This window comes from Fundulus heteroclitus, chromosome 11 (assembly GCF_011125445.2).
Source record: "Fundulus heteroclitus isolate FHET01 chromosome 11, MU-UCD_Fhet_4.1, whole genome shotgun sequence".
Lineage (NCBI taxonomy): Eukaryota > Metazoa > Chordata > Actinopteri > Cyprinodontiformes > Fundulidae > Fundulus > Fundulus heteroclitus.
The window spans coordinates 13,841,905-13,864,364 of record NC_046371.1 but is presented as its reverse complement, the minus strand read 5'-3'; positions in this window follow the sequence as shown (position 1 = coordinate 13,864,364).

Here is a 22,460-nt window from a genome sequence, read left to right as displayed (position 1 = left end):
TGACCAACTTGTGGTGTCATGAGTTGAGAGGATAATATTAGCACATCAGGCAGTTACTTAGAACCTGTTAATATCTCAAATGTCCCCTTTATCATTAATGCAATGGGGACTATTAGCAGTGTTTTTTGTTTTTATTTTGTCAAAGTAACATGGCACCAAAAAAAATCAAATGTAAGAATAAGTAATCTTATAAAGTACACTTTTTATTAGTGCACTTTTAATAAAGTACACTTTTTTTTACAGCCCCCCCCCCCCCCCCCCCCACACACACACACATTTATTGGTACGCCTGGTTAAACTGTATACAAACTTTGAAATAAATATCTATTTGCAGCGTTACAGCTTTATCCTTAAGTATTTGGATGAATTCAATTCAACTCAATTCAGTTTGATTTATATCGTGCCAATTCACAACACATGTCATCTCAAGGCTCTTTACAAAGTCAAATTCAATCAAATCCTACAGATTATTCAAAAGAATTTCCAACTTTATTCCAACTTTATTTTATAATAAAGTTGCAATACAACAACCTAAATAATTACAGAAGAGGATTAGGGCCACTAATAAATAATTAAATAAAACTGAGACTTTTTTCTCAGAATTCTGACTTTAACCTCAGAATTCTGAGAAAAAAGTCAGAATTGAATAGACTTTTATCTTTATTTTTTTTTTTAATGGCCCTAATCCTCTTCCGTAAATAATAATGCTACTACTAATAATTAAAATAATACAGACATGTTTTTTTTCTAAATAATTTGATACTACAATTATTGGGACCAGGAAAAATTCCTAGAAAATTAAACTAAATCATTTCATAATTTCTATTGCAGTTAATTTTGAGCGCCTAGGATTTTCATAATAAGCAATCAATGAAATACTGTTCCACTAGTGTGTAACTAAGATCTGACACAGGAGCCCCTTTGTGTTAAAAATATTGGATCTTAGCTAATATTTCAAATAGGAAAGACAAGATAAATTGCCATTTTAGTAACCCAGAGGTGATGTGATTATAAGTCAAGGAATGCCTATGAGAAAATATCCACTTATCTAAGCTTGTTCATATTCACAGTCAGAGCAATAGTTATAAAGCTGTAAAAAAATAAATAAATAAAACTAAAACAATGCTGGCCAAGGAATCAAGTTTATCTTGCCAGCCATGTAAAGTGACAGGGATGGTGAAAAATAATAAATCAGTTCTCACCTTTAGAGAAATCTGTCAGTTTTTTAGGGTAGGTTTAATGTATTTAGACGGTTATTTTATTTTACATTCACATTTTTGACCAGGGTTACCAAAAAATGTGGAGGATGCTATAAAACAGTAATTGCACATGAGTTTAGTTGTTTTACACAGTTCATTGTCACAATTGTCACAATTTATAATAATCTTTGCTTATCGAGATTCAAGCTGAAGTAAGGGTTGCTGGAAAAAGGTTTGCAAGATTTCTGCCTTTTAACAGTAGAAGAAAATCAGATAAAACAATTATCACAGTTCATTGTGCCTTTAAGAAGCTCTGCAATATTTACTATAGTCAGAAGGCAGAAGTACTGCACTGCTCCCACAAACTTTGAACAACTGCTCTCAAATGCACTTATTTGATGCACACCAGCAACGCATGAACACTAAAAGTTGTTGTGAACAAAATATTGGACCACTGGGGCCCAGCTTTCTCTCTGCGTGAGACGTCTAACTAACCATAGTTTGCAGAGTGTGAACAAGTACGGGAGACTATAAATAAACCAGAATCAAACTGCTTGTCTGTTTTGAAACACAAAGCCCAGGGTGGGATCACACAAGCGTGTCCAATCCACAGCTCCAAACATCTTTTGGAGGGTGACGTGCCAGTCGAATGGGAAAACAATGTGGAGTGATGAGTTGTAAAGGAAAGTCAACCACTGGTGTCGGTCAGTGCACAAATGCAATACATTCATGCAAGACATTTGCTTACATGGAAATGTGTTCTTGTATTCAGAAGTGTTTGTATATTAATTTTCACAGCGGTATCAGTCCACGACGCTAAAGGAATGTACAAAGCAGCGTTGACTCTTAAAATGGAAGGGAGAGACTGAAAGGAGACAAAGCTGGGTGATATTTAAGGGTGACAAAAAAATCTCTTCTCATGAGAGACAGATCGACAGTAAGTAGCTGTTGCCACAGTGAAAAAGAGGAAGTGAGTTGCACACTGACAACAGGTATTCAATTACAGACTATTGTTCTGGCGCTCACTCCCGGGGATACCAGCAAGACAACAGTCTGTCAACAGCAGGGTGGGAGAAACGTGTGTGTGTGTGTGCAGTTTACAAAAGAAAGCAGAAATAAAGGTGCGTGTCTCTGCGAGACTAAAATCTCTCACGTAAACTTAGTCAGTATCCGAGGTGAGTCTGGCCTGAGGCAAGCCCCGCAGAAGTGGAGAAATAAATGACAGGCTCCATCTCACGGCGAACACCTACATCAGTCAAGCTTTCGTTAGCTCAACTGAGAGCTGAGCAGAGACAGCGAATGAAGTCAAAGACTAAAAAGTGACAGGACGGGGCACAAGAATAGATGCAAGGATAAAAATAGAATGACAATGACAAAGGAAGACGGAGACAAAGATGACAGACAAAATGGATAAAGGAGACGTGAGGGGCACAGGCATAATCAAGTTGAAATAATGCTGATAAAATAAAATCTTCATACCCGGGAGATGTTTCAAAATTAGGATCGGTGAATGATGTCAATGGTTGTCCTTATGTTATCCTTGGGCTTTGTTCACTCACTGTTGTCTCCTTGGTTCATGACAACAACAGAAACTGTCAGAAATCAGACTGGCAGAAAACCCGAAATTCGAGCCAGACAATGTTGGGTATAAAAGGTTTATCAATAAAAACCTGGAGACAGTCAGAGAACCTCTGCATCAGCAGATAGATCTGCCTGTGAAGATAGCTTGCTTACATACTTGTGGAGTGGATAGGCAGGATGGCAAACGTTTGATCAAAGTCCTGGGGCCAGACTTGGTTCATACACGACAAAGCAGAGATGGGCAGACAAATCCTGGGGTCTAAGCGAGGTCAGTTGTCATGGTACAAGTTCCAGGTCAAAGTCCAGACAACTGGCCAATTTGTGGTCCTGCCTTGCCCTTGTCCGACAAGGTAGGGAAATCCAACGTGTGTGGGATGAACTTGACTGCAGTGCATTGGAGAGGCAGGCTCACAGAGGCGGTGAATAATGTTAATGACAATGGAGCAGGGGAGGGGTAGTAGAAACGAGACAGCAATGCGGCCAAATCATAATAGTAATAGTGAAAGAATAGGAAAAAGAAATGATACCCTTTTGGAAAGGTGAGTTCAATTACCCAAGCCACACTCTGACCTGATTACTGCCAGACGTGTAGAATGTAGATATCACTTAAACAGAACCTGTTTGACCACATGAAGTAGCCTAAGAGATTTCAGAAGGCAACATGATGCTCCGATCTAAAGAAATAAACAAAAGATGGGCAATAAAATCACTGACATCTATAAGTCTGGAAATGATTATGTAACAATGTCCAAGGCTTTAGAATAACACAAACCACTAAAACTCATTTGTCACAAATGAAGAAAGCATGAAAAAAGTGGCTAGGCACAAGGGCTGAACAGTGGCGCAGTTGGTAGCATTGTTGTCTTGCAGCAAGAAGGTCCTGGGATTAAACCCTGGGTTTGACCTGGGGTCTTTCTGCATGGAGTTTACATGTTCACCCTGTGCATGCATAGTTTCTCCAACAGACCAAAACATTGTTAGGCTAATTGGTTACTCTAAATTGCTCTAAGGTGTGAATGATTGTTTGTCCTGCTTGTCTCTGTGTTGCCCTGTGATGGACTGGTGACCTGTCCAGGGTGTACCCTGCCTCTCGCCCAGTGACTGCTAGAGATAGGCACCAGCTCCCCTGCAACCCTGCATGGAAAAGCAGGAGTAGAAAAGGGATGGATGAAAAAGGTGGTAAAGTTTTTGTACCAGTGGTAGAAAAGTGGTCTCTGCCTCAAGCTAAGGACTTCATGCATCTTTGTGTCATGCTCTAAGAGATACATAGCTGGTATGTGCTCTCCGCAGTCCCGGTTCCACTCAGCTGAACCAAATAAATTAGGCTTTTTGATCATGGGTCAGTCCTTGTTATGTACCTTACCTTTGATCATGAGATATGGTTCATGACCAAAAGAATGATATTCAGGCTACAGGCAACTGAAATGAACCTGCTCATTAGGGTGCAAGGCTCAGGGATGGATTATTCTAGGCAGAGCTTGGAATAGAGCTCTGATCCCTCTGCATCATATGGAATCTGTTGAGATGGTTGGGGCGTCTGATCAGGATGCTTCCTGAGCACCTCCCTTTGAAAGTCAGGCTCTTATAATTTGACAGTATTTATCCCCATCATTACTGCAAGAGGAGAAAATCCCGGTGGAGACGTAGCACATACATCAGGGATAATTCACTATATTTACTATTGTGTGGGACACCTTGGGATCCAAAATAATAAGCTGGAGACAATACCTTTTTAGAGGGTTTCTAGTGAAGAAGTAAGTAATTCAAAACTTTATAATGCTGTTTGCAAGAGAATTTTGATCAGCTGGGGGGGAGGGGGAGGGGGGAGCTCTCCGCCATGTTGCTCCAGTGTTGCGCTGCTCTGACGGTGGCATTTTAGGGCGTGGAGGGGCTAAGACCTGCAGCTGTTCACATGCACACATGCATACAAGGCCACAAGGCCGGACCAGCTATGTAAACAAGAGACTGTAGAAAGACATAGAGAGATGCGTTGTGATGACATACCATAGTTTATCTGAAATATTACCTTTAGTTCTTCACATGCCTATTTTTTTTGTTGTTTATACTTAAAATAATTAAATTTAGCTTATTGCTCTTTAAAGATATATGTATTAAATTGGGTTTCTGTGTAAGATTTATAATCAAATTCGGAATAAGCTTTAGTGGACAAGTTTGTGACAAACAAGTAATTGGACTTCGGTTCCACTTTGTTCACATTGAAGACATTTTAGTTATAAGTACTGAAAAAAGGAACAGGTTGAAATTTCTTATGTAACTATGTATATATAAATCTTTTTACAAGACGGAAGACATGGCTGGATTATTACAAACAGGCATGCCATTGATCTGGGCACTCTGTGTTCATCAGATTGACCGTCTGGGGGAAGAAACTGTCTCTGCGGTGGCTGCTTTTTGTAAATAGCACTCTGTAGTGTCAGTCTAAAGGCAAAAGTTAATTAAGTACTAAAACAAATCTCACTTATACATTATGCTCACATCAAGGGCAACAAATTACTAACCCATTTTCCTATCTTTCTAATGTGCTCTAATAACTGTTTCTCTTTGGACCAGAAGAGCTCTGACATTCTAAAGGTAAACACAGGACTGCTGCTGCTGCGTTGGTGTCCACTAGTAGGACCCTCTTATTAAATCCTTTGTTCATATATGGATTTATGTGGATCCAATTTGTAGCAAGATATGTCGTGTTATTCACCTGTCAGTGATTTTAATGTTGGGAATAATTACTGTGTTTAATGCATACTGGTCTATGTGGTGCTATCAGACAGCCCTACTTGGTTTACTGTCCAGGACAAATATAGCTACATGGTAAGAATTCAATACCAGGACATTCTAAGTTTATTTTCCACTGGAAACAATCACATCTGAAATATGGAGTTTTACTCTGCTACCGAACAAAAGCTTATGCTATCAGGAGCTGAGGCTGTTTTTATGGCATCATTTACTAAGGAAAAACAACCTTTTTTTTTAAGCCAGATGCTCTCGAAGCAACCAGCATCCACTTAGGTTATATGAAATTAATAAAATATTTTACCAAGACATCAAAAAATAGATAAAGAAAGATTATCTTAAAAATTGCAAATCTATTTCACATGAAACATATACTACTTGTTTATTACAAAAATGTTGACAGGTTTTTTGACAGGTTTTGCGAAGCCTTATACGTTTAGGTTATTTTTCTTTTGAATTCAACATTCATGAGGCATCAGGCATATGGGTGCTGGTGCCTATCTCCAGCGGCCTGTGGGTGAGAGGCTGGGTACACCCTGGACGGGTTGCCAGTCCATCAAGGGCAATACAGAGAAAAAGTGGACCAGAAAAACCATGCACGCACACACTCATACCTAAGGGCAATTTAGAGGGACCAATTGGCCCAACAGTCCTGTTTTTGGATTGCTGGAGGAAACCAGATTACACAGTGGGAATCCACCCATGCACATGCAATCACCAATCAGCAACATTATATTTCAACCTTATTTGAGATACATATGGATACATAGTTTTTTTTACATATTTTAACTTTGTAAAACATGTAATTCATAAAAAAGAAAAAAAAGTAATAAAAATGGAGACAAACTAATGAAATCTGTAATGCATTGTCTTTTATAAATGTCCAGTTAATTTATTTTGTTTATTCCTGTGTGTCAAGAAACACACTAGATTGAGTTGGTCAGATTTAAGGTAACTTTTCATAAACTCTTGTTAATTATGTTGACAATTAAAGTGGCATAAGGTCACTAATTGTTTTAGACGTAAAATGTCATTTCTTTTTTATGTTTTTATGTTATAATAAAACTGGCACTTTTTTTTTTTACTAATTCCTAGTTGTTCTTAGCTTTTGACCTTGTCTAGAATAATAAAGACTTAACATAAACAAGAAGTTTAACATCATAAGATCATAAGAATTTAGAAAGCAAACTATTAACAGCCATGAGTATTTAGGAAGCAACAACATTTTTATTGCACAGTACATACCTTTGTTGTCCCTCTTTGTTGTTAAGCAGGTGAACACCGTTTTCAATGACAACAAAAACTTTGTAGACAGGTTTCAGGAACATTTGGGCTGCCCCCTATTTCTAGTGGGTCGGGGTACAACCTGGACAGGTCGCCAGTCCATCAAGGCTCCTACTATTTTCTTAACCATGTGTTTGTTTTTATCCATAATACCAGGAGTGTTTCCATAAGGGGCATGTCACTTTAAACAGGCTTTACCTTCATGGGGAAAAGGTCTTGGTCTGTGAGTAGGACTTTTCAAAAAGCCTCTGGCTTTGCTTAAGGGACAGGGTTGTGTATGTCAAGAATAAACAGTCTGCTAAAAGGGGAGTAAGGAGCTGTAAAGAGATGACGAGTTTGCAATCTTTTCTATGTTATAACCTTAATTTATCAGAAAAAGTAGTTTTAAGTTGTGTTTAGGTGAGAAAGTATACCTCCAAACTTCCTCTATGCAGTCAGTTCATCAGGGTAATGAGCCAATTTTGACTCTGCTTGGACTTGTCGGGAGTGGCAAAGACCCACTGACATGCTGGTCTCTCTGGGGAGGCTGCCACTGGAAACCCCATTGCTGCAGCATTTAGTCAGCCAGACATGCTGTGATTTCCTGCTGACTGGATATGATTGTTGTGTCTGAAAAGTGAATATAAACGTTAAAGGAGCTATAAGTGAGATATTTACTGTAAAATCAACCTAAATCATTCTCATTTGTCACCTGGGATGGAAGTAACATTCCCTATAAACAATCAGTCTCTCCATCAACAATATCTAGGTCATGGTTTTCTCCTTTCAAACTTAGAGGTATGGCCTGGAACCACTTCAGTTCAGAGTGTAACCTGTGTTTACTTCCTGGTTCTTCAGCCAAAATTATTTGATTTCCCAGGGTTCCCAACACAGAGCGCAGCATTTGGTATTTTATATTGGCAAAAGAGCAGCAGCCTGCAAACATGGAAGCCAGTAAGAGAAGGAGACCAGAAATAGAATGGAATAAACCATCATATATCTATCACACATAAGTAAAAATTCCAAACAGTAACAGACTGTTTAAAAGCGGATATTAAATTGTTGTGATTGGCAAGCTGTTGTACCAATCTGAGTCACAAGGTGTCAGTATTATCTATAGCTACTTTAACTGAGTTTGTGGGGGATATCTGGAAGTACCAGGTATCAAATATGCACAGGCATACATTTTCTGCTGAGGAAATAGACATGCATACCCTTAAGTTATTGTTACCCCCATTGGTTGAAGGAACTTCAGTGATACACATCTTCTAACCATCTACCAATGTGAGATGAGTCTGAGGAAAGCCAGTCCAACTCCTTACTTTCAACTGTTTAGGGGTTTCTTGAATGTACAGCCTGAATCAAGGCTGTACAACAACTCAATGAGATTGTGACGTGGGTTTTTGGTTTATGCCTCACATATCCTGGAGGCATGATTAGCACTATCAGAGTTGGAATTGTCTGGTATCTTCCTAGGGGAACTTCCTAATTTTCTGTCCTATATTCACTTCTGTACTGATGCTGTCCTGCCCACAAAGACAATCAGTGTTTCCCTACCAGAAACCATGGGTAGACAGCACGGTGTGGTCCCTGCTGAGGGCCTGTGACACATCATTCAGATGAGGATACAGACTGGCTTACAGAAGGGCTAAAAGTCAATTAAAAAAAGGCATCCAGAAGGCAAAGCACAGGTTTAAGCAGTGCATCAAGGATAACTTCAGCAGCAACAATCCACACAACATGTGGAAAGGTTGTGTGGATTGTTGACGCCTTAAACAGCTTCTTTGCATGCTTCGACTCTCCAAGCAGAGGGGAGCCTGAACATCTTCCTCAGCGAGAGGAGCACCACCAGCAACCTCTCAGCAGCTGCACCAAGTGACCTCCTCCTTGAAGGAGGTCAACACCAACAAAGCTGCAGGTCCAGACTTGGTGTCAGGTCGGACGCTTAAACCATGTGCTGACCAACAAGCAGGGGTCTTTCTGGACATCTTCAACCTCTGCCTGCAGCTCTCCATGGCCCCTGCCTGCCTGAAATCATCCACCATTGTGCCCCTTCCCAAAAATCCAATCATCACCTGCTTCAATGATTACCATCCTGTTGCTCTGACCCCCGTCATCATGAAGTGCTTCGAGGGGGTCCTCCTACAACACGTCTAGGACACCATCCCTGCTGGCCTGGACAGTCTTCATTTCGCCTACAGGGAAAATTGCTCCATGGAGGATGCTGTCTCATTAGCACTTCACTCAGCTCTGACTTATCTAAAGCATCCAAACACCAATGTCATGATGCTATACATGGACTTCAGCTCAGCCTTCAACACCATGCTCCCAGACATGCTGGCTCTAAAGCTCCACAACATGGGATTATTCACACCGCTCTGCTCCTGGATCAGCGACTTCCTCACAACAGGCAACAGTTGGTGAGGATAGTGAAACGCTCATCTGCTCTACTGATCCATAACACCGGCACGTCGCAGGGTTGTGTCCACAGTCCTGCTCTCTTCCCCCTTTTCAACAAGGACTGTTCTGCTGTCCACCTCTCAAACACAGTAGTGAAGTCTGCAGATGACACCATTGTGGTGGATCTCATCTCCAACAATGATGAGACCCACTATATTGATGAGGTTCACAATCTGACACAGTGGTGCTCCAGCAACAACCTCATCCTGAACACCAGCAAGACCAAGGAGGACTAAACACGCTCCTCTCTGCATAAATAGGGAGGTGGTGGTGCATGTGGACAGCATTAGGTTCCTGGGCATTCACATCTCCTCTGACCTCTCCTGGATGGTGAACACCTCCCACCTGGTGAGAAGGCCCAACAATGGCTATTCTTCCTCAGGAAACTGAAATGGACTGGGCTTTCCACTACACTGCTAAAAAACTTTTCCAGAGCTACCATAGAAAGTGTTTTATGTCTCAGCATAACTGTATGGTATGGGAGCTGCACAGCGCAGGAGAGGAAGGACTTAGCACGGGGGTGAGGATAGCACAGGGGATTGTGGGATGCCGTCTGCAGGATTTACACTCAGTTTATGCAACACGAGTCCAGAGAAGGGCCAGAAGCATCTCCACTAATCCCACTAACCCAGGCAATGCACTGTTTACCCCTCTCCCATTTGGTGAGGCTATTAGATGTGGGCGGAGTAATGCTCTGGTGCGTGGGTGAGTTACACTTTAAGCTCTCACGCACAACAGCATATCTTTACTATATTACATTTCCTCATACTTATATGACCAGTTTGCTAATCCTTCGGTGTTCGAACATAGTTCAAACTATTATCCTATTAATGACCTTGCATGAAGGGATGTTGACCACTATACATTGTACAGTGCGTTGAGATGACATGTGTTGTGAATTGGCGCAGTATAAATTTAATTTAATTTTAATCATTTGATCATTTGTATGGTGCTTTCTTGTATATGACTCAACTTTTTGTGCTGGTTAAGGTAATTTAAACAGATTGATTTCTTAGCAATCCAAGAAAAAAAAAAGTAGAAAGTCAACAGATATGTTGTGGCTACGAGAGCAAAGGTTTTAAGACACAATAAAACAGGATGAAAACACAAACTTCTCCCTCAAATACTAATGAAAGGCCCTCAACTGACAACAGTAATATTCTCATTTAAACACAACTCTTATTTCTTTATGATAAAATTCAACACACTTTAATTGGAATTTGTCAACTTAGAACTAATACATCGCTCCCTCAAAAAATCGGTCCTTAAACCGCTGTAATGATTGTTCATTATAACAAATGTCCTGTTCCTTCGCAAAGATGCTTACAAGATAAACATAGGACATTCTTATTTGATGAACAACATACTACTCCCATGGTGTTTGCTCTCCTTTGGATAGGGCCCCCTTTTCTAATAATTGTTTTCACCTTGACACTAGAATATTTCCCCGTAGGGCAGGCCAATAGCAGTCTCATATCAGTTGTAATCTTGCTTTCATATCTTACACTCTCTACACTGGCCAGGTTAGTTTTTTTTTTCTGTGAGTCTACACTCTTTTGCTAGTCTCAATGGAGTCATCCAATAGAGTCAACCTATGAACTGGAGCAAGCACTAGCACTGCAATTTATACAAACAAACATTGTTATTTTGTTTTACTTGCTTTCTGATTTCCTTGAAATTGGTACTTGTTGAATTAAAACAGGAAATTTTCACTTTAGTTTTTCACCTAATATTTTAATTAGTGCTGTCATACGCTTAAAAATGTAATCACATTTAATTGCATAATGTCAATAGTTAATAGGAGATTAATCACAAATTTTATCTTTTTATTCCTGGAAGTGTAAAAGCCTATTTGGCCATTTTTAATATGCAATGTTGCCATAAATGACACGAGTAAAAAAAACATGCTTGTACAAAAAATATTTTTTATTTTTCAAGCACTTTTCAGAAATCTTTAGTGCCATAAAATGTTAAACTCTGGCCAATAATGGCTTGTCATTAATCATAACTCCCTGTTGTTTACACAATGTGTAAACAAATGTGTAACTAAATACCTGTTTTCATGACAATTTTTTTTTGCCTTTTAAACAAAGACATACAGGGTATTATGTATTAACACGTAAATTAATAAATTTTAATAGTCACAAGTTTTATTGTTGATTTTTTCACCCTGTCTCACACCACCAGCAATAATTTCTTCATAATTTTTGCATGCTGTGCATATCCACGTTCATACATGTTTTTTTTTAAAGCCTTGAGAAGGGTTTAATATTTCCAGGTCATTCCAGAGTCTTACACTGTTTAGCACAGCCTGCATGTGCTGACACTGTAAATCCAGGGTACTTCATTTGGCAATGTGATTCAGCCTTAATTTGTCAAATACAGCGACAACTAATTAAAGTATGGTTTATGTGCTGGGTTTCTGCAATATTATCAGCATGTAAAAACTCATCTCCAGAAACAATATCTGCTCAAAATGATGATCTGCACCACGTAATCTACTTTCAGCAGTTATCACTGGTTATTGCAACCGTAAATTGCAGAAAATACAGGCAGAGTTGCTCTCTCTGGCTTTACTCTCGTCGGCTGCTAAGTCAGTCTTGAGTAGAAAAGACCCAGCCAATATGGCGGCGCCGGCGACGCAGGATGCGCTTCTGCACGTAATGAGGTGTAGGGACAGTTCATCTGGTTAAACTCACGGTGTCTGTAGTGCAGCAGCGCAAGCAGGTCTCTTTATAACTCGTATTTATCGTCACTTATTTTAGAACCCAAATAACTGACTTTACTTTTAGAAACAAGGCCAAAAAACTTCAACCCGCAACTCACAGAATTTACAAATTATGCTACAGTCTCTACCGCGCCTAGGGTAAAAGAAACACAGTTCAGAGAGTGCTGCGGGAAAAAAATGGGGAACAGTGCTTGTGTATATCACAAGGACAAAACCAACACTTTAAGTAAAATTGCTTTTATTAGCAGGTTTTTAAATTGAGTTATCTGGATTGGAACCCCAAATGTCCTGGTTTGGAACACCCCTGATCATAAGGTAAAACGGTTCCACTTTGCTCTTGCATGAATCCATGATAGGGTTTCAATGGATAAAGTAACAGTTGTAATCATTGCTCTGTAAAGGTTGTATGATTATAACTTTTGCATTTATGGTTATTTGTCTTTCTAAAGAAATAATATTTCTAATGAGATTGACTTTATAATTGCAGTTTGGTTAACAAAGCCTCATGATTAGATGTCATGTCTGAACAGTTTGACAAATATACCTGTACATTGTTCTGACACCTGTAATTGAATACAACAAAACAAAGTTTTTTTTAGTCTTTAATTCCAGCAAGCCAAGAAGAATAGTAACATTTCCATTTAATTTCTTTATTTCTGCTACATTGTTGAAAATCCCCTTGCTTAGTTTTTCCTCCACTACATCTTCAACAGAACTATAATTTTTGGCATGGTATCACAGTTTATCTGTGCTCTGTAATCATGCAGGCAAGCAAGTGTAATCAGACACTTCTGAAGAAGAGGAGCTGATTTAATAATCAGTTTGGGCAGGAAGAGATTGCTCGGTGGGAAAGATAAGAGACTAAGGAGTATCAATCGGAAGAAAGCTCTGTGGTTGTGTGTGTCACTAAAGAGATGAAACAGTACAGAGGGAAGGGGGAGAAAGCAAGACCCGAGGGTGCGTCTGGCAAATCAGGCTAAGAGGTGGAGGAGAGGATAGGGGGATCAAGGACTGAAAATAGGAGCGAAAACATGGACGTTAGGGACAGGGAGAAGGTGAGAGCCAGAAAAGAGCTGGATATCATTATCATCCTCTATGTTACAAAAGTATGTTGCTCAGTGCTGTCAGAATGTATCACTCAATTGCAAAGATAAACGGCACGTGTTTTCTTGCCGTCTTCAGTGTATTTCAGAGGATTTACATGCATTCGTACAAAACAGCATTGTTTACAAGTATTATACCTGATGCATCAGAGAGTGAGGGTACTACCTGACCCCGGGTGATAGGCGGATTGCAGTCCAGATTGGTGAGGATCATGGTGATGGCTGTTTTGTAAATGGATGTGCATTGCAATTGTAACAACACAAACATCTGGGCAAGTGGCCATAAGCCTTTCAGTTGTGTTTTCTGTGGAGGCAGATGTCTCTATCTGATTGCTTGAGCTATGTCAGCAGCATCATATCATTAACAGGCTCATGTAAAAAAACAAAAAACAACAACAATAAAGCAACAGTGACTCTAGATCAAGAAGGGATTATAGTGTTTTCTGGACACTGTGCTTTTTTCAGGATCAACTGTTCACCCAGTTTTACACTGTTTGTTAACAGGTTTACCAGTCCCTTAAGCAACATTATTCTTATACAAAAACAGGATTAAACCTAAGACGCTATTCTGGAGTTAATTTGTTTAAGCATAAAGCTTGAGTATAAGGCCTTTCCTTGTACATTTAAAGTAAACCTATATTACATAAATTACTAGAAGCAATCAGAATGTTTTCTCATTTTTATATCTGTGCCTCATTTAGACTTGTCTAATTTAAACTTTTTATAGGAGCTAAAGTTGGTCATTTGCCATCAGTTAGCACACCAAGTTCTGAGTTCATTAAATGCATCTGGTGTCGGGGCTTTTGCCAATAGCATGACAATACACTGCAAATCTCATGTATTTCTTTGCGTCACAACTGCAGCAATTATTCATGAGTATTGATTATTCCCTACAATGGGACAATGCCGGTCTGGACTGACCATGTTAAATCACAACAGTCATTAAAGTAACTAGCAAAAACAAAGTGAAGCAGGTTTTGATCTTATCTGAAATCGAGGTTTATTTTTTGTTAGGGACACAATCACAATGTTGCATATTTCCCTTATGCTTTTACGGCACACGAAAGACCCAAAACTTCACATAAATAACTTTCCGGCATCGTCTTTCTAGGTATCTGATGTTATAGCATTTTTATTTGATCTCCACCTAAATCACACTGGCACAGGGGAATGTGAGACTCAACACTGAATGACTCAAAACAGAGAAATTTTGAAGAAATATTAGAATATTTTTTAGAACTAGATAATGTGACAAAGTAGTAATTGATGTCATTGTAAAATAATGTTACTCTCAGAGGCAGAAGTCATTGAAAGCACTGACATATACTGTCAGGATCTCCAGGGAGGTTGATTACTTAGTTTTAGGTTCCTGGTGATCCTGCAGTTCTGGTTGTATTTTCTCACTTCATTGTTGTTTATCTGTAGATGGTTGTTTCGGTCTTTGATTGGTTTTCTGCTAATTATGATTTTGATAGTTTATTATTGGTTGTTAGATCCTTAAATTCCTGTCTGTCCTCTGTTTAGTTAGTTTATTTTATCAATATTCGTTCATTCCACATGGTTTCCTATTAGGTTCTGTTTTTCTCCTGTCCCAGCCATATTATTGTAACCTTGCCAGCTAGATTGATAATGTGTAGCACTCTAGTTCTGCACATCATCAGTATGTGACTGCTCCATATGAATCCGTTTGGGGAAAGGAGGGAATTTCAGCAGAACTGTCTGACCTGATTGGGTGAAGTGACACTTAGTGCCTGCCTACCAAAGGTTAGTTTTAGCCAATAACACTATCAAATTAAAATGTAACAAGCAGGCATTATGAGAAACCACAAGACGGTAAGCCAGTCAAAGATGTTCTTCTTTCAAAAAAGAAATCGAGGATTCTTGCAAAACAGATGTGATAGCTGCAGATACGCCTGCATCCTCCTGTGCGGCCATGTTTATGTTTGTTTGGCTGTGGGTTCAGCCGCTCTTGCTTTCGTCACACCAGTATGTCCTGCCGTAAACCTCAATAAAGCAAAGTGATTGGTCTGAACCATTTTTGGTCAAAGAGAAAGTGTTCCATGTCTTTGCATAACTGTGTGGTATGGGAGAAGAGGGACTTCGTTCAGGTGGTGAGGACAGCACGGGGAATTGTGGGATGCCGTCTGCAATTACTGGACTCAGTTTATGTGGCATGAGTCCAGAGAAGGAACAGACGTATTGCCTCAGATCCTACCCACCCAGGCTATGCACTGTTTGCCCCTCTTCTATCAGGGAAACATTTCAGGAACATTAAATCCAAAACACATAGAGTTAGACACAGCTTCTTTGCAAAAGCTGGTTGGGCTATCGCCCCCTGCTTAGAAGACTGAGTCTGTACACAATACAGAATCACAATATCACTACTGTGAATGCATATTTTTCCGCACACTCTTAACCATGAGGAATGTTTCATTGCTCAGGTTCATGCACAACTCTATATAACATTTAAGGTTTAATAATATATATAAGGTCTTAATAATTATATAAGGTAATAAGGTTTAATAATATTGCTCATTAATCATCACGAATGGTCATTGCACAGTTTCATATTTAGATAAAGCTGCCTTTCAGAACTCGGTACGAGTCCTAGCAGACCCTAAAGACTGTTTTGTTTTGCATGATTTAATCTCTTAAATAAATAATTACCTGTACCCATTGTTGATTTATTGCTTGCTGTTTCTTTTGTGTACCCCAAGCTGGAGTATGTCCCAGAAATAAAAATTCACCACGGCAACATGCGGTGACAGTAAAAGATTCTTGATTCTCATATCTTTCACCTGCATTAATTGCTTCACCTGTCTTTCCTTTTTGTCTCTGCCCTATTTATTCAGCCCACTCACATTCACCCTTCGTCAGGTCCTCTGTTATGCTACCCCACTGTTCTGGTCCTTTTTCTTGTCTTGTTCCTGACCCTAGTTTTTCCTACCTGCCTGTAAGTCTTTGTTATTGATTTATCATTAAACTATCAATTCAAAATGGGACTCCCTAGCGCTTGCCTGCACTTTGGTCCATCATCTACACTTCAATCAGTTACAACCACATACCTGACATATACTCACTAAATCATGAAATCACATCTTTGGAACATTAACTGAGTTTAAACTCTATTGTGAAAGTGGTCTGTGGCACAGACTTCCACTATATGATACCAGGAACAGGCTACACTTTGACAAGCATGTGTTGGGGAGGTCTCTGCTCCACCGACCTCTATTACTTGAAATATGGGAGAAAAGGTATTTGAAAATAATAATAATAATAATAATAATAATAATAATAATAATAATAATAATAATAATAAGGATAACAATAATATGTGTCAATTTTCCCTTAAAATTCTGTTTTTTTATTCTTTGTTTTGGGGGTGCATAACACCTCTTAATTAATCAAATTCTACTCTGTTGTTTTGATTTAATTCTTAAATGCCTCTCCTTTGGTGTTTGCTCCACTTTGAAAAAAATCTGCTTTGACCTCTAAGTTTTTCCTGCAGACGACCAGAGACCTTTCAAAACATTTAAAATAAATTCTATTAAGTTTTACTGCCTTATGTTTTTGCCAACCACCACCGCACTAAACATCTTCTGATATTTTATGATTATCACTTAAAATATCTTGCTAAGATAAAAATATTTAGTAAAAAGTAGCTGTATTTAGATAAACAGCAGATTCATCTTATCAGCAAAATTATGTGTTGATTTGTTGTACGACTTCTTGTTCCTGCCACCTAATATGGCCACATTTCAAATGAGATCTATCAAATCAGTCTATGGCCAGCCTTTGATGTCCTTGCTGCCACATATCTTGTCTACCCATGACTATCAATACTAATCACTAAACCATGGATACACTGCCAGCAGGTTTATCTGTGGTGTTAAGATTATTTAATGCCCAAAATTTCACATTTTCCTGCTTTCTTATGTGAAAGCAGGTTAAAAACAAACAAAACACACTGACAGTTTACAGTGTATCATTTATTTAAAAAATGCTTTTCTGGATTTGCCTGAAGCACAGGCATCTCTGCATCAGTAAAGACAGTAAAATGAATAAACGTGCAAGCTGGCATCAGTGGTTTAGCAGATGTTGGAAATAGCAACCCAGCTGTGTAACCTGAAGTGTCCATTTCAACATCCTGGATTTTTCTATTGCTGCATACACATGTACATCAGTCTATTTATGCTCTACTTATTTTTTACTGAGCTTAACTTTCTGCAGTACACCTTCATTACATGTTTACCAAAAAAAATATATATACAGTTTCTTGGTCTTATTTCAACCTTCCACTGTTGAGCTTGTTAAATCCGCATCCAAATGTTACTCCCACAACATGTTTTTTCCCCTATTCTTTTGTTTTTGTGCATCTGTATTTTTGGGTGTAAGGGGCTTCAGTCTCTTGTCCTCAGCTTATCGCACCGAATTCAGGAAGAGATAGAGAGGGCTAAAGATGCAAAATGTGCGGGCAGACAACACAGCAGGCTAAGAGATGGTAAGCTGCTTTTTGTTGTGCTCGAAAGAAAGGAAAATGGAGGCTACAACAAGAAAAAGAACAAACAGGGAAGAAAATTGCAAAAAGCACATTGCTTGCCTCATATCTCAAGGCTGTTGCCTCATAGTTACTGTTTGTGCTTCTTTTTATGACACAAATATGGACTACACTTTTGTTTCTTCGCTAAAATATGCTGTATTTGAGCACTGACAACAATATGATGATAAACCTAGGAACGTCTAAGATTTTGCATTTTACTTGATTAAAACAAATACTGGTCTATATTGCCTTGTATTGTAGATGGTGAAGGTATTGCTTTTAAGTCAAAACCTGGAGCTGTAAGAGTCAACAGCCTCTAAGTATGATGGAATGCTCATTATGTGGTTATTTCTCTAACCTATTCGGCTTGTGCAATAAAAGTTCTGTGATGTCCCTGTAAACATCATCAGTGGATTTATTCCTGCCCCATTATAGCCAAAGGCATGTGATCTGTAACATAGCTGAAATTGCATTTTCTTCTCAATTCCCCCCCCAGTCATTCATGGCTGCAAATGTAACAATTCTTTATTACATGACTATCATTGATGATGTTTAAAAAAAAAAAAACAACAACAAAAAAAAAGACAAGGAAGATAATACTAAATGTAGGCCTTGAGTAGAACACACAACAAGCTCTCCTGATATGAATCTAAAACTTTTGACAGACTGGAGCACTGAGATTGACTCTAGGCAGTGAACACCATTATTAGCCCAATTATAGTGCCCGACGGGAGCGGGGCAAACAGACTCAGCACAACAGCAAGACGGAGCAGTAAAAGTGACACCCCAGGGAATTCATTTGCAAAAAAATATTGCCTAAATCATGAAGTAGATTTTTTTTTACCACATATGAAAGAAAATGTATAGCAGTAGGGAGAAAAGCATGCAAAAGATGTGAAGGATTCTTTATCTAAGTTCAATAATTTCACACGTTTTAATAATTTTAATGTTCATTTCTTTTAAGAATTTCTTTCACATGGAGCACAATGCAAAAGAGCAGATTGTGTGTGAAACATTTATTTTAGCATTGCATTACACAAAAGACGCCTCTTTAACGTTGGCAAGGATTTCCGGCTGTGCTTTAGTGAATTAATCTTGCCTTCAAGCTGAATCCTCGTGATATTTCTATGTTCACAAATACACAAGAATCTATCTTGTCTATCTTGTCTGCTCCCATCTCAATCATTCAGGCTGAACCAAAAACAGTTTGGGCCAATGACGTTGCAGGATTGGGGTTTAAGGCGGGATATACTAGCTGTGACGCAAACAAGAGCCGCTGAGTCCAAAGCCGAACCAAAATTAAACATGGCAGCGCAGGAGAACACAGACATAGCAGCTGCTATCACATCTGTTTTGCCAGAATCCACAATTTAATCTATGAAAGAACAACAAGAAGTGCATTGGCTAGCTTACCTTGTTGTGGTTTCTCATGACGTTTGCTGCTTAGATTTTCTTTTAATACTGTGATTGGCTAAAACCAACCTTTGGTAGGCGGCCACTAGGTGTCAGTTCACCAATCAGCTCAGAAAGATCTGCTGAATGTCTTTCCTTTCTCCGAACAGTTTTGATGAGAGTGGTTCCAGATTGATCATGTGCAGAATGTAGAGTGCTATACATTATTAGTCTGGCTTGGCAGGTTACAGGTAAATTAGTGAATGTATCCAAATGAAAAAAAAAAAATAATAATTCAGATGGAAATGAGGTGCATTTACCAAAAAACACAACTGAATAGTGAATACTTCTATTGAAATTAAAGGCTAGATTTTGTGAATTTTTTGCTGATAATTAAACAATTTTAAGGTTTTTCCACATATTTATTGGGAGGGGGGATATATGACTCCAAATTTAAATACACAGTGATTAATTGATCAACAATAATGCTCCCTTCATACAGCCAGCTCAGTCATAAGAGTAAATTATGATGCTGGGCTACATTTCTTGGGACTGGTTATATTTTTGAGGAAAAACATGTTAACAGTTTATCTTAATAGATCTTTTTATTTTGTAGATTAATCTTTTGTTTTTCTGATTATTTTCAAAGTTTATCTTACAAAAAGCAGGATAAGAATCATATGGATTTATAGGGATCACATAACCTTCTGTTGTATTGTCCCACAAATAAGGCTCCACCTCATGGTCACATGGAAAGAGGAAATAGAAAAAGAATAAATAAAGGGATACAGAGAATCAAAATTGATTCCTCTGTCATTACCAAACAGTAAATGGAGTTGTATTTTACAATACCAGTTATAGGATTCAATACCATGCATTGTGTTATGTTTGAGTTATGTTAAAATGCATTGCTACTTATGTTTTAAGTTTTTACATGGACATACCAGACATGGTAAAAAAAAAAAAAAAAAAAAAACAACAACATTATGTATACTTCTAATCTGTTTTCAGTTACAGTAAAATTGACTTTGAAAAAGATGAATATATGCAGACCGAACTGTTTTGGTATTTGTAATTCCTTTATGTCCCACTGCTAGACATCCTTCGGTTTGTAAGCTTGTTCCGTGCCACTGCTGTGTTTATATTGGATAAAGGATCGTCTATGTGGAGCAGTATAAACTCCCTCCACTCAAGTGACATCTGCCACCCCTTCTTTGCAATGCAGCCAGACACTCTTGAAGTGAAATGCTCCTCGAAAGGCTCAGAAAACCATCCGATGGGAACAGAGGCAGCCAAATGTTAGTAAAAATACCCACAGCAATTCATTTGATTGTTAATGAAAAGGGCCCTGTTGTCCTAGAATTTTGGGTTTCCTATTCACCTTCCCAACTACACATGAATGTGCTTCTAAATAAAAATATACTGAGCACAAAATGCTAAATTCTTCTCTAAGCTCAGCTGCTTGAGATATGTGTATGGGTTTGGAATTACTTTTTACCATTTGCTGCTTGATTCAATTTTCTCTCTCTCTCTCTCTCTCTCTCTCTCTCTCTCTCTCTCTCTCTCTCTCTCTCTCTCTCTCTCTCTCTCGCTCTCGCTCTCTGCAGGTTTTGTACATTTTGGAATATCTCAAAGCCTACTTCATTGCTCCAGGTTCTGGTCTGTTACATTCAAAGCCATCCCCAGCATGACATATTTTAATTTCAACATTTAATGGGATTTGTATGTGACATCCTTTATTATGCTAAATGGAAAGACTTGTATGTTTCACCTTTGCCTGATTCATTTTGACAACTGTACAGGAAATGAAACATAAAAACATGCTTTCACTTCTAAGCCATATTTATAGTTTTTTTTTGAAATTTAAAGCTGGAGAAGACTGAAACGGGTTTTTAATATGTGATTTAAATCTGTTAATTCTCAATTTAGTTTATTTACATAGCACACATTCACAACATGTCATCTAAAGGCACTTTACAAAGTCAGATAATTCAAGTCTTCCAGACCGATTGGTTATAATGTTTTCTAAGAAAACCCGACAGATTGCATTGAGTCATTTACTTGCAGCATCCACTGCTGCTGAATTAGCATGTGGCCACAGTGGACAGTCTCTTGCATTGACTTTGCAGCAATCCCGCATACCTGGCATGCATGTAGTGACTGTAGCCGTGTTTCCATCCAATTCTTATGCGTATTTTGAGCAAACTTTTAAAGTGTTGCAAACAAGAGATTGCAAATCAGGCCTGTTTCCATCTGCTGGTTTGTAGCAAATTAATCAGGCGATGCAAATTGCAATGTCGTAATCCTAATCCAAGTTATGAATTAACCAATTAAATCGAGCTAAACTTAAATTTAGACAACAGCTGCATTAGTGCTATGCTCTCTCCCATTCTTAAGTTACAAAGCTATTGATACTCTTGTACACATTTTGTCATGGCGCATCCATAAGAGTCCTTGTTGCACAAAAAGTAGAGCTGTATAATATGTTGAATCACCCTTGTTATGCGTAATCAGTGTTTGCAATGTTCCAATTGTATAGGTTTACTTGGAGGAAATATTTCACGGTGCATCAGTGCTTTGCTTCCCCTTGAGGATTTTTTAAAACAGAAAATAAACAATTGTCTTGTCTCTAAAATATAACATCTTAATTATTTCAGTAACAGTATTGTATTGTATTGTCACATTTTTCGTTACTCATTGTGTTCCTGGCTGTCTTGTGCTCGACTTTGTTCTATTACCCTTTCATACATCCTGATTTTAGACATGGAAATTAGCATGATTATTGTAAGGTACCAGCCCAAACCACAATTTGAAAGAAAAAGCATTAAATGATGATGCATGCCCTTAAAATTGGCTCAGAGTTGTGTAGGTCCAGGAGTGGATCAGGACATTAATCAAACAGGGTCGTTTTTAACCCAATATTTTAAAAAAAAAAGAGTCTGCAGCAAATTACAAATCATAACAGGACTATCTACTCATGGTCTAATTCCCCGTGTTTGTGTCCTAAATCTCATATTGGCTGTTAGCTGAGACAGTCAAGCATAATTTCTGAGAGGGGCTTTATTTTTAGAGGTGAAATTAGAGGGGATTGAAGTGGTTACAAGAGGCAGCCTCGGTCACACTTCAGACATTAGTTCTGCTCACCATTTAAGTTTTCATGGGAGCTGTAAACCCATTGTCATTAGCACAGGGCTAATTAAAATGAGATAGAAAACCAGTCCCATTGAAATATCAAATATTAACTTGACTGTGGCTTGTAGGATCCATCATTTGATAGACACCATAATTAAGATAATGAAGTTTGAGTGCATTAGCAGTTCTATTTAAAACACTGTTACTGGGAATGTTTTGGGGGCAGCAGTCTAATTTAATTAAATGTTAAGGGTTTCAGCCATGTCATCATTTAAGGGTTTTAGGAGATTTTGACAGTGTGGCAATTTGGACTT